Here is a 13,631-nt window from a genome sequence, read left to right on the forward strand (position 1 = left end):
GTGCAGGGGTCTTAGGCTATCTCCATGTAAACAACATTTTAGAATCAAGGGAGAAGATATTCCAGAGAGTTTGTGAGCCAGTTATTAGAGATGTAGTAACAATGTTGGTTTAAGAGACACTACTTGTCTTTGGTGAGTTTTTATAGAGGTCAGTTAAAGGAAAATGAGTTAGAAATGGAAGAAATTTTCTCTGTACAATGTTCATGGGATACTAGGAAGCAAAACAAGTGCCCCAAAAGGTAGAAAAAAAAAACAGGTCAAATCAGACTATTCTATCCACTTACACATTTTACAGTGGAATTCACAAATGCTTTTTGCTTTGAGGTATTTGGCATTATTTTGAGAGCTTTTTATTTGAAGTATAATATTTCCATATATATGTAAATACATATAGCTATAAATATATCTCAGTGACAAAGCGCATAGGAATTAAGCCCTAGAACAGTCAAACTCTCCTGGATAAAATGGCTCATTTCAGAGTAAATTGTGAAAATGGGAATTAAAAAAAAAAAAGACAGAAAGAATAAGAAAAGAAAGCATCCACGCTAGAGAACTGTCTAGAGAGACGTCAGCTCACAGAGTTTACTGAAAACTGTTCTACATGTACCCAAAGGGGAAGACACAGTGACTGCCCTAAATCTACAAAGAGACATCTCTACACTTAACCACATCCAGGTTGGTAAAAAACTTCATTGTTTCTTTTCAACATCATTTAAACATTTAAACAGATTCACGTGATTTGGACAATTTTTCACTGAAGTAGACCTAATAGTCTCATAGTGGACTCAAATTGTAATGCTTTGTTATAAAAATGAGTGAATGAAACACAATAACATTAAATAGTCTGTGGGAAATCTCAGATCAGGTGATATCAAAAGTGATTGAAGTCACATTTAAAATGCTGTGGCCAGTAGTCTCACTAAATACACTGATTCTGAAGTCTTGTTTGTAACAGCTTAAAGGCTTTTCACTTGTTCCAATTTGAATGCTGCCAATTTTTTCCTTAATACAATTTCTTATTTATTACAATTTATTCACTTTGTATCCCAGCTGTAGCCCCACCCTCATCCCCTCACAATCTCACCCTCCCTCCCTCATCTTCTCCCATACCCCTTCCCCAGTCTACTGATAGGGGAGGTCCTCCTTTCTGTCCATCTGACCCTAGACTATCAGGTCTCATCCAAACTGTCTTTCATAGTTTTCCTCTGTGGCCTGGTAAGGCTGCCCCACCTCAGAGGGAGATGATCAAAGAGGCAGCCACTGAGTTCATGTCAGAAACAGCCCTGTTCCCCTTACTAGTGAACCCATTTGGAGACTGAACTGCCACAGGCTACCTCTGTGCAGGGTTCTAGGTTATCTCCGTGAATGGTCCTTGATTGATGTATCAGTCTCAGAAAAGACCCCTGTGCCCAGGTTTTTTGATTCTGCTGTTCTCCTTGTGGAGTTTTAGACCCTTCCAGGTCTTTCTATCTCCCCCTCCCCTTCTTTCAAAAGATTCCATGCACTCTGCCCAAAGTTTGGCTATGAGTCTCAGCATCTGCTTTAATACACTGCTGGGCAGAGTCTTTCAGAGGTCCTCTGTGGCAAGCTCCTGTCTTGTTCCTTGTTTTCACCTTCTTCCCTTTTGTCTTTCTGAATGAAGATTGATCATCATACCCAGGGTCTTCCTTCTTGATTAGCTTCTTTAGGTGTACAGGTTTTAGTATGATTATCCTCTATTATATGTCTAATATCCACTTATAAGTGAGTATACCCCATGTGCTGCCAATTTGAAGTTAGAACTTTAAGTTATACATACATCATCTATAGGAGCCATGAGCAGAAAGAAAACAATCAGGGAATAAGCCACCCTAAAAACCAAATATATTTTTTTCACTTGTAACTGAAAGGTCTTGATGCTAACCTCTTTGTACACAATTTTGGTGTTATGGAAGAAAATTATGTGGCTTGTTTTTTTCTTTTTCTTTTTTTTTTTTTTGGCATGTGACGCAGAAAGAAGCAGAAAGGGGAAAGAGAAAGAATAAAATCTCTCTTCTTTTGTAAGAACACTGTCGTACTAATGAAAGTCACATATGAAAGAATTGAAAGAAAACATATTTATAGCATCAATATTTCTACTAGTTGTCAGTGAAAACTATAAACTCATTTATTTTGATTGAATGTATACAAAAAATAGAAACTATATTTTCATAGGTTCCCTCACCCCCGTAACTCCATTTACAAAAAGTGAGTGCCCAGCAGACTTTTACCTAACCCTGAACATAATCCTAAATGAAGAAATAATTCAACATCTGGGAAAATTTTAGGAAATATAAAGTCCTTGTCGGACTTAAAGGGACTTTATAGACATGCATCCAACAACAAAAAGAGTCATGAGAAGTCAGGCATAAAAGTTGCTGTTTTATACTCAATGACTTGTTTTAATTTTCTTTTTTCCTTCAGGAAGGAAATAATTCTCCCTATACTTTTGTCTCTGTCCCCCTGTCATTGTGCATATGATACAGAGTAATCATACATACTGAACACAGGAACTTTACACTAGTTCTTTAGTGTTCATTGACTTTCATGCAAACTGAGTTCACAGACATTTAATATTCACAGTCATGCACAAATGTAATTTCAAATAAATTAAGATTCATATTTGTCCCACAAGATCAAAGCACAAAGATAAAAGAAAGCCTTGTTTCAGATTATTCCCAGAATTAAGAAAAGTTAACAATCTTGTTCCAACAACCAAAATAAGACTTTTTTTGTTGAATATTATAATAACAATCAGTAATAAGCTAACCTACTTCTCTCATCTACAAAATATCTGCAAAGTGATATTAACTACAGAAGTAAAAATGTAGCTGTTTGTATTTCAGCCCTTACAACAATGAGATGACAAAGTATTTTTAGGTTAGAATTTAAAATATCACTTGAATATTTCTTTCAAGTAATCATATAGACACATGCTGAACTAAATTAAGGAAAAGCATGAACAATGTCACAGAATTCATCCTTCTGGGATTGAGCCAAGACCCAGATCTGCAGAAACTCTTATTTATTGTGTGCTTAATAATCTCTTTGATCACACTGGCTGCTAACATGCTCATCTCAGTCACCATCTTCATCAACCCAACCCTGGCTACTCCCATGTACTTTTTTCTGTCCTATTTGTCCATCATGGTTTCTACTCTTCTACTATAGCACCCAAAACAATCTATGACTTAATCTCTGAGAAAAGCGTAATATCCTTCCATGACTCAGCTTTTTGCTGAGGATTTTTTTTTCTGCAGCTGAAATCATCTTGCTGATTTCTATGGCTTATGATCACTATGTAGCCATCTGCAAGCCCTTGCATTATATGACCATCATGAGCCAACTGTGTGTGTATTTCTCGCGGGGGCTGCTATAATCCTGGGATTCATCCATGGAGGGATTCAGATTTTATTTATGGCCCAGTTACCATTCTGTGGCCCAAATATCATTGACCACTTTATGTGTGATTTAATACCTCTCCTTGGGTTGGCCCACACTGACACACACTAGGGCCCCTGATTGCTGCCAACAGTGGGTCGCTGTGATTACTAATTTTCTCTATGCTGGTTGCTTCTTATGTTGTCATCCTTCACTCCCTGAGGAATCAGAGCTCAGAAGGACGTCACAAAGCACTGTCTACTTGTGCCTCTCATGTTACTGTAGTTGTCTTATTCTTTGTACCTTGTTCATATCTGTACCTAAGACCCATGACCTCCTTTCCACTGATAAAGCTGTAACTGTATTTTGCACCCTAGTGACACCTATGTTGAACCCTTTAATCTATGCTCTCAGAAATGAGGAGGTCAACAAGGTTGTGAAGAAGCTCTGGAGCCAAATAAGAAAAGTTGGTGATACATAAACTTGGAGCATTCTTTGTTTTTTAGAAACAATGTCTAATGTTGTTTTATGGACGGTTGTTCTCCTTCTTGTTTTGTTTTTTGCTGATACTGGGGATTGAACCTGGAACCTCCCATGTGCCAGTCAAGTGCTCTGCCCCTTAAGCCACAGCTCAGAGCCCTTTATCCTTCTTAAATGGTTAAAATGATGAGAGAGAATTATATCCTCTCTGTATTCTACATTTTAATTGACTAATAATCATATCATTGAATGAAGTACAGTATGACAATGCATGTAGATATGATACAATCCTGGTGATAAATACTTCCATCCTATTAAATAAACATTGTTTCTTTAAACATTGAAGTTTTAAATCCTTTTCTAGTTCCTTACAAGATATATAATAAATTGCCAGGCTAACAAAATGGTTAAAGAAACAAGATCCAACATTCTGTTGCATCCAAGAAACATACCTATGTAACAAAGATAAACATTACCTCAGAGTAAAGGGCTGGAAAACTGTTTTTCAAGCAAATGGTTCCAGAAAACAAGCTCGAGTAGCCATCCTAATATCTAATAAAATAGACTTTCAACCCAAGTTAATCAAAAAAGATAAGGAGGGACACTATATTCTCATCAAAGGAAAAATCCACCAAGAGGCCATCACAATCTTGAATATCTATGCCCCAAATACAAGAGCACCGACATTCGTAAATGAAACATTATTAAAGCTTAAATCATACATTGATCCTAATACCTTAATAGTGGGAGACTTCAACACTCCACTCTCACCAAGGGACAGATCAACTAGACAGACACCAAATAGGGAAATAAAAGCACTCACAGAATCCCTAAATCAAATGGACCTAATAGACGTCTACAGATCGTTTCACCCAAACTCAAAAGAGTACACCTTTTCAGCACCACATGGAACCTTTTCCAAAATAGACCATATAGTGGGTCACAAAGCAAGCCTCAACAGATACAAAAGGATTGAAATAATCCCTTGTATACTATCTGACCACCATGGACTAAAGCTAGACATCAACAACAACAGAAACAACAAAAAGCTGACACGCACATGGAAACTGAACAACTTACTATCAATGACAGCTGGGTTAAGGAAGAAATAAAGAAAGAAATTAAAGACTTCCTAGAATTCAATGAAAAGGAAGGCACAACATACCCAAATTTATGGGACACACTGACAGCAGTGCTCAGAGGAAAATTTATAGCACTAAATGCCTGCAAGAAGAAATTTGTAACATCACATACAAACAACTTAATGGCCCAACTGAAAACCCTAGAAAAAAAAGAAGCAGATACACCCAAGAGGAGCAGACGGCTGGAAATAATCAAAGTAAGGGCTGAAATCAATCAACTAGAAACAAATAAAACTATCCAAAGAATCAATGAAACAAAAAGCTGGTTCTTTGAGAAAATCAACAAGATAGACAAACCCTTAGCCAAACTAACTAAAAAGCAGAGAGAAACTACCCAGATCAGCAAAATCAGAAATGAAAATGGGGACATAACCACAGACACTGAGGAAATCCAAACAATTATTAGGTCATACTACAAAAGCCTATATGCCACAAAATTTGAAAATCTAAATGAAATGGATAATTTTCTTGAAAGATTCCATCTACCAAAACTAAGTCAAGATCAGGTAGAAAGACTGAATAGCCCTATATCTCCCAAGGAAATCGAAGCAGTCATTAACAGTCTCCCCTCCAAAAAAAGCCCTGGACCAGATGGCTTCAGCGCAGAATTCTACAAGACCTTCAAAGAAGTGCTAACTCCAATTCTCCTCAAGCTATTCCACAAAATAGAAACAGAAGGAACACTACCAAACTCATTCTATGAAGCCACAGTCACCTTAATACCTAAACCACACAAAGACCCAACAAAAAAAGAGAACTTCAGGCCTATCTCTCTTATGAACATTGACACAAAAATACTCAATAAAATACTTGCAAACCGAATCCAAGAACATATCAAAGATATCATCCACCGTGACCAAGTAGGCTTCATCCCAAGCATGCAAGGGTGGTTCAACATACGGAAATCCATCAATGTAATCCACTACATAAACAAACTGAAGGAGAAAAACCACATGATCATCTCCTTAGATGCCGAAAAAGCATTTGACAAAGTCCAACACCCATTCATGTTTAAAGTCTTGGAGAGATCAGGGATACAAGGCACATACCTAAAGATAGTAAAGGCAATATACATCAAGCCTATAGCTAACATCAAACTCAATGGAGAGAAACTTAAATCAATCCCACTGAAATCAGGGACATATCCCCATATCTCTTCAACATAGTACTTGAAGTCCTAGCCAGAGCAATAAGACAACTAAAGGAGATCAAGGGGATAGTAAAGGCAATATACATCAAGCCTATAGCTAACATCAAACTCAATGGAGAGAAACTTAAATCAATCCCACTGAAATCAGGGACATGTCCCCATATCTCTTCAACATAGTACTTGAAGTCCTAGCCAGAGCAATAAGACAACTAAAGGAGATCAAGGGGATACAAATTGGAAAGGAAGAGGTCAAAGTGTCACTATTTGCAGATGATATGATAGTATACATGAGCAACCCCAAAAATTGAACCAGAGAACTCCTTCAGCTGATAAACACTTTCAGCAAAGTGGCAGGATACAAAACCAACTCAAAAAAATCAGAAGCCCTCCTATATACCAAAGACAAAAAGGCTGAGAAAGAAATTAGGGAAACAACACCCTTCACAATAGCCACTAATAACATAAAGTACCTTGGTGTGACTCTAACCAAGCAAGTGAAAGACCTGTTTGAGAAAAACTTCAAGTCTCTGAAGAAAGAAATCGAAGAAGATATCAGAAGATGGAAAGATCTCCCGTGCTCATGGATTGGTAGGATTAACATTGTGAAAATGGCCATCCTGCCAAAAACAATCTACAGATTCAATGCAATTCCCATCAAAGTAGCAATTGAATTCTTTACAGACCTTGAAAAAAAGATTCTCAGCTTCATATGGAGAAACAAAAAACCCAGAATCTCCAAAACGATCCTGTACAACAACAGATAATTTGGAGGTATCTCCATCCCTGATCTCAAGCTGTACTACAGGGCAACAGTAATAAAAACTGCATGGTATTGGCATAGAAACAGAAAGGAGGATCAATGGAACCGCATAGAAGACCCAGAAATAAATCCACACACCTATGAATACTCGATATTTGACAAAGAAGCCAAATCCATCCAATGGAAAAAAGACAGCATCTTCAACAAATGGTGCTGGACCAACTGGATGTCTACATGCAGAAAAATGAAAATAGATGCATATTTATCACCCTGCACAAAACTAAAGTCCAAGTGGATCAAGGACCTCAACATAAAACCAGATACCCTAAATCAATTGGAAAAAAAAAGTGGGGAACAGCCTAGAACTCATTGGCACAGGAGACAACTTCCTGAACAGAACACCAACAGCACAGGCTCTAAGAGCAACAATCAATAAATGGGACCTCAATAAACAATCAACAAATGAAACTGAAAAGTTTCTGTAAAGCAAAGGATACCGTCATCAAAACAAAACGACTGCCTACAGATTGGGAAAGAATCTTCACCAACCCTTTATCTGACAGAGGACTAATATCCAGTATATACAAAGAACTAAAGAAGCTGAAAAGCAGCAAACCAAGTAATCCACTTAAAAAATGGGGAACAGAGCTAAACAGAGAATTCTCGACAGAGGAATATTGAATGGCAGAAAAACACTTAAAGTAATGCTCATCCTCATTAGCCATCAGGGAAATGCAAATCAAAACGACCCTGAGATATCACCTTACACCCATCAGAATGGCCAAGATGAAAAACTCAAGCGATAACACATGCTGGATAGGTTGTGGAGAAAGGGGAACCCTCCTCCACTGCTGGTGGGAATGTAAACTGGTACAACCACTCTGGAAAGCTATCTGGCACTTTCTAAGACAATTAGGAATAGTGCTTCCTCAAGACCCAGCTATACCACTGCTAGGTATATACCCAAAGTTCATTCAAGTACACAAAAGGGATACTTGCTCAACCATGTTTATAGCAGCTTTATTTGTAACAGCCAGAACCTGGAAACAACCCAGATGTCCGTCAACGGAGGAATGGGTACAGAAATTGTGGTATTTTTACACAATGGAATACTACTCAGCAATCAAAAAGGAGGAAATCATGAAATTTGCAGGTAAATGGTGGGATCTAGAAAAGATCATTCTGAGTGAAATATCCCAGAAGGAGAAAGACAAATATGGGATATACTCACTTATATAGACCTATAAGATATGATAAAGATAATGAAATCTATACACCTAAAAAAGATAATCAATTGAGCAGACATGGGGTAAGATGATCAATCCTCGTTTAGAAAGACAGAAGGGATATGCATTGAACGTATGACAGGAGTCTACTGAGTGTGTCTGAAAGACTCTAACTAGCAGTGTTTTCAAAGCAAAGACTCATGACCAAACCTTTGGCAGAGTACAGGGAATCATAAGAAAGAAGGGGAGTTAGTTTGATGGGGAAAGGATAGGAGCTCCACAAGGACCAAATATATCTGGGCACAGGGTCTTTTCTGAGACTGACATTCAACCAAGGACCATGTATGGATATAACCTAGAACCTCCACTCAGATGTAGCCTGTGGTAGCTCAGTAACCAGTTGGTTTCCCAAAGTGAGGGGAACAGGGACTATTTCTAACAGGAACTCGATGACTGGCTCTTTGGTCTCCCCACCCCCGAAGGGAGGAGCAGTCCTGTTAGGCCACAGAGGAGGGCTTTGCAGCCAGTCCTGAAGATACCTGATAAAACAGGATCAGATGAATGGGGAGGAGGTCCCCCCTATCAGTGGACTTGGAAAGGGGCACGGTGGAGATGAGGGAGGGAGGGAGGGACTGGGAAGGAATGAGGGATAGGGACACGGCTGGGATACAGAGTTAATGAAATGTAACTGATAAAAATAATAATAATAATAATAATAATAAAATAAAAAAGGAAAAAAAAAACCCGCATCAAACAAAATCACCCCAGAGCACAAAAAATTCGCTTCAAACGAAATGACTCCAGAGCACATAAAAGCCGTTTCCAACAAAATCTCCCAGAACACAAAAAATTCGCTTCCAATGAATTCTCCCCAGAACACAAAAAATTCACTTCCAAAGAAATGACTCCAGAGCACATAAAACCCGCTTCCAACAAAATGAATCCAGAGCACATAAAACTCGCTTCCAACGAAATCACCCCTAAACACAAAAAATTCGCTTCAAACGAAATGATTCCAGAGCACATAAAACCGCTTCCAATGAAAGCACCCAATAAAACAAAAAAATCACTTCAAACGAAATCACCCCAGAACACAAATAATTCGCTTCAAACTAACGACTACAGAGCACATAACAGCCGATTCCAATGAAAGTACTCCAGAGCTCATAAAACACGCATCCAACAAAATCACCCCAGAACACAAAAAATTCGCTTCAAACGAAAACACCCCAGAACAAAAAATTCGCTTCCAAAGAAATAACTCCAGAGCACATAAAACAGGCTTCCAAACGAAATCACAGAAGAACAAAAAAATTCAATTCCAATGAAATGACTCCAGAGCACATAAAACCTGCTTCCAATGAATACACCGCAGAACACAAAAAATTCGCTTCCAACGAAATGAATCCAGAGCACATAAACACGCTACCAACGAAAGCACCCCAGAAAACAAAAAATTCGCTTTCAATGAAATGAATCCAGAGCACATAAAAGCCGCTTCCAAAGAAAGCTCCCCCGAACACAAAAAATTCGGTTCCAATGAAATCACCCCAGAACACAAAAAATTCGATTCAAACAAAACAACTACAGAGCACATAAAACCGGCTTCCAAAAAAATCACCGCAATACAGAAAAAATTTGCTTCCAACGAAATGACTCCAGAGCACATAAGACACGCTTCCAAAAAATCACCCCAGAACACAAAAAATCGCTAAAAACGAAATTACTCCAGAGCACATAAAACCTGCTTCCAACAAAATCACCACAATACAGAAAAAATTTGCTCCAAAGAAATGATGCCAGAGCACATAAAACACGCTTCCATCAAAATCACCCCAGAACTCAAAAAAATCACTTCCAACGAAATGACCCCAGAACACAAAAAATTCGCTTCCAACGAAATGACTCCAGAGCACATAAAACTCACTTCAAAAGAAATCACCACAGAAAACAAAAAATTTGCTTCTAAGGAAATGAATCCAGAACACCAAAAAATTCGCTTCCAAAGAAATCACCCAAGAACACAAAAAATTCGCTTCCAAAAAAATCGCCCCAGAACACAAAAAATCCGCTTTCAAAGAAATGACTCCAGAGCACATAAAACTTGCTTCCAACGAAATCTCCCCAGGACACAAAAAATTCGCTTCCAACGAAATGACTTCAAAGCACATAAAACCTGCTTCCAACAAAATCACCCCAGAACCCAAAATTCACTTCCAACAAAATCTCCCCAGAACACAAAAAATTCGCTTAAAAAGAATTGACTCCAAAGCACATAAAACCCTCTTCCAACGAAATCACCCCAAAACACAAAAATTCGCTTCCAACGAAATGACTCCAGAGCACATAAAATACGCTTCCAACGAAATTACCCCAGAACACAAAATATTCGCTTCCAATGAAATGACCGCAGAGGACACAAAACCTCTTTCAAACTAAATCACCCCTGAACCCAAAAGAATCCTTCCAACAAAATCTCCCAAGAACACAAAAAATTAGCTTCCAAAGAAATGAATCCAGAGCACATAAAACCTGCTTCCAACGAAAACACCGCAGAACACAAAAAATTCCCTTCCAACGAAATCACCCCAGAACACAAAAAATTCGCTTCCAAAGAAATCACCCCAGAACACAAAAAATTCGCTTCCAACGAAATGACCCCAGAACACAAAAAATTCGCTTCCAACGAAATGACTCCAGAGCACATAAAAAACGCTTCCAACGAAATCACCCCAGAACACAAAAAATTCGCTTCCAACGAAATGAATCCAAAACACAAAAAATTCGCTTCCAAAAAAAACTCCCCAGAACACAAAAAATTCGCTTCCAAACAAATGACTCCAGAGCACATAAAACCAGCTTCCAATGAAATCACCCCAGAACACAAAAAATTCGCTTCCAACGAAATCTCCCCAGAACACAAAAAATTTGCTTCCAATGAAATCACCCAAGAACACTAAAAATTGCTTCGAATGAAATGACTCCAGAGCACATAAAATCCGCTTTCATCGAAATCACACCAAGACACAAAAAATTTGTTTAAAACGAAATGACTCCAGAGCACATAAAATCCGCTTCCAACGAAATCACCCCAGAACACAAAAAATTTGCTTCGAACGAAATCACCCAAGAACACTAAAACTTATTTCCAACGAACTGACTCCAGAGCACATAAAACCTGCTTCCTTCGAAATCGCTACCAACGAAATGACTCCAGAGCAAATAAAACACGCTTCCAACAAAATCGCCGCAATACAGAAAAAATTTGCTTCCAAAGAAATGACTCCAGAGCAAATAAAACACGCTTCCATCAAAATCACCCAAGAACACAAAAAATTTGCTTCCAACAAAATGACTCCAGAACACATAAAACCCCCTTCCAACAAAATCACCTCAAAACCCAAAAAATTCACTTCAAAAAAATGACTCCAGAGCGCATAAAACATCTTTCCAACGAAATCACCCCTGAAACCAAAAAATTCACTTCTCAAACAAATTCTCCCCAGAACACAAAAAATTTGCTTCCAACAAAATGACTCCAGAGCACATAAAACCCGCTTCCAACGAAATCACCCCAGAACACAAAAAATTCCCTTCCAAATAAATGACTCCAGAGCACATTAAACCGCTTCCAACAAAATCACCCCAAAACACAAAAAATTGGCTTCCAAAAAAATACTCCAGAACACAAAAAATTAGCTTCTATAGAAATGATGCCAGAGCACATAAAACCTGCATCCAACGATATCACAACAAAACAAAAAAAAATTCGCCTCCAACAAAATGACTTCAGAGCACATAAAACCCGCTTCCAACGAAATCTCCCCAGAACACAAAAACTTCGCTTCCAACGAAATGACTCCAGAGCAAAAAAACCTGCTTCCAACGAAATGACTCCAGAGCACATAAAACCCGCTTCCAACGAAATTACCCCAGAACACAAAAAATTTGCTTCCAACAAAATGACTCCAGAGCACATAAAACCTCTTTCCAACGAAATCACCCCAGAACACAAAAAATTCGCTTACAAAGAAATGACTCCAGAGCACATAAAAGCCGTTTCCAAGAAAATCTCCAAGAACACAAAATATTCGCTTCCAAGTAAATCACCCCAGAACACAAAAAATTTGATACCAACAAAATCTCCCCAGAACACAAAAAATTCGCTTCTAAAGAAATGACTCCAGAGCACATTAAACCCGATTCCAACGAAATGACTCCAGAGCACAGAAAACCTGCTTCCAACGAAATCACCCCAGAACACAAAAAATTTGCTTCCAATGAAATCACCCGAGAACACTAAAAATTGCTTCCAATGAAATGACTCCAGAGCATGTAAAACCTGCTTCCATCAAAATCACCCCAGAACACAAAAAATTCACTTCCAAAAAAATGACTCCAGAGCACATAAAAGCCGTTTCCAAGGAAATCTCCAAGAACACAAAAAATTCGCTTCCAAAGAAATCACCCCAGAACACAAAAAATTCGCTTCTAAAGATATGACTCCAGAGCACATAAAACCTGCTTCCAACAAAATCACTCCAGAACACAAAAAATTCCCTTCCAAATAAATCACTCCAGTGCACAAAAAAACCGCTTTCAACGAAATGACTCCAAAGGACATAAAACTCGCTTCCAACGAAATCACCACAGAACACAAAAAATTCGCTTCCAACGAAATCACGCCAGAGCACAGAAAACCCGCTTTCAACAAAATGACTCCAGAGCACATAAAACTTGCTTCCAACGAAATCACCACAGAACACAAAAAATTCGCTTACAACGAAATGACTCCAAAGCACATAAAAACCGCTTCAAACGAAATAACCCCAGAACACAAAAATTTCACTTCCAACAAAATGACTCCAGAGCACATAAAACCAGCTTCCAATGAAATCCCCCATGAACACAAAAAATTAGCTTCCAAAGAAATCACCCCAGAATATAAAAAATTTGCTTCCAACGAAAGACTCCAGAGCACATAAAACATGCTTCAAACGAAATGACTCCAGAGCACATAAAAGCCGCTTCCAACAAAATCTCCCCAGAACACAAAAAATTCGCTTCCAATGAAATCACCCCAGAACACTAAAAATTGCTTCGAATGAAATGACTCCAGAGCACATGAAACCCGCTGCCATCGAAATCACCCCAGAACACAAAAAATTCGCTTACAACGAAATGACCCCAGAGCATATAAAACCTGCTTCCAACAAAATTAAACCAGAACCCAAAATATTCGCTTCCAACAAAAATTCCCCAGAACACTAAAAATTTGCTTCCAAACAAATGACTCCAGAACACATAAAACTCGCTTCAAAAGAAATGACTCCAGACAACACAAAAGCCGCTTCCAACAAAATCACCCCAAAACACAAAAAAATCGCTTCCAGTGAAATCACCTCAGAACACTAAAAATTGCTTCGAATGAAATGACTCCAGAGCACATGAAACCCACTTTCATCGAAATCACG

At 38.4% G+C, this 13,631-nt stretch overlaps 1 pseudogene; it reads left to right on the forward strand.

Annotated features, from left to right (window-relative positions):
- Positions 1–2,976: 2,976 nt before the first annotated feature.
- LOC110542641 (olfactory receptor 4C45-like) lies at positions 2,977–4,030 on the forward strand (annotated as a pseudogene).
- Positions 4,031–13,631: the final 9,601 nt, after the last annotated feature.

Source organism: Meriones unguiculatus, chromosome 1, assembly GCF_030254825.1.
Source record: "Meriones unguiculatus strain TT.TT164.6M chromosome 1, Bangor_MerUng_6.1, whole genome shotgun sequence".
Taxonomy (NCBI): domain Eukaryota; kingdom Metazoa; phylum Chordata; class Mammalia; order Rodentia; family Muridae; genus Meriones; species Meriones unguiculatus.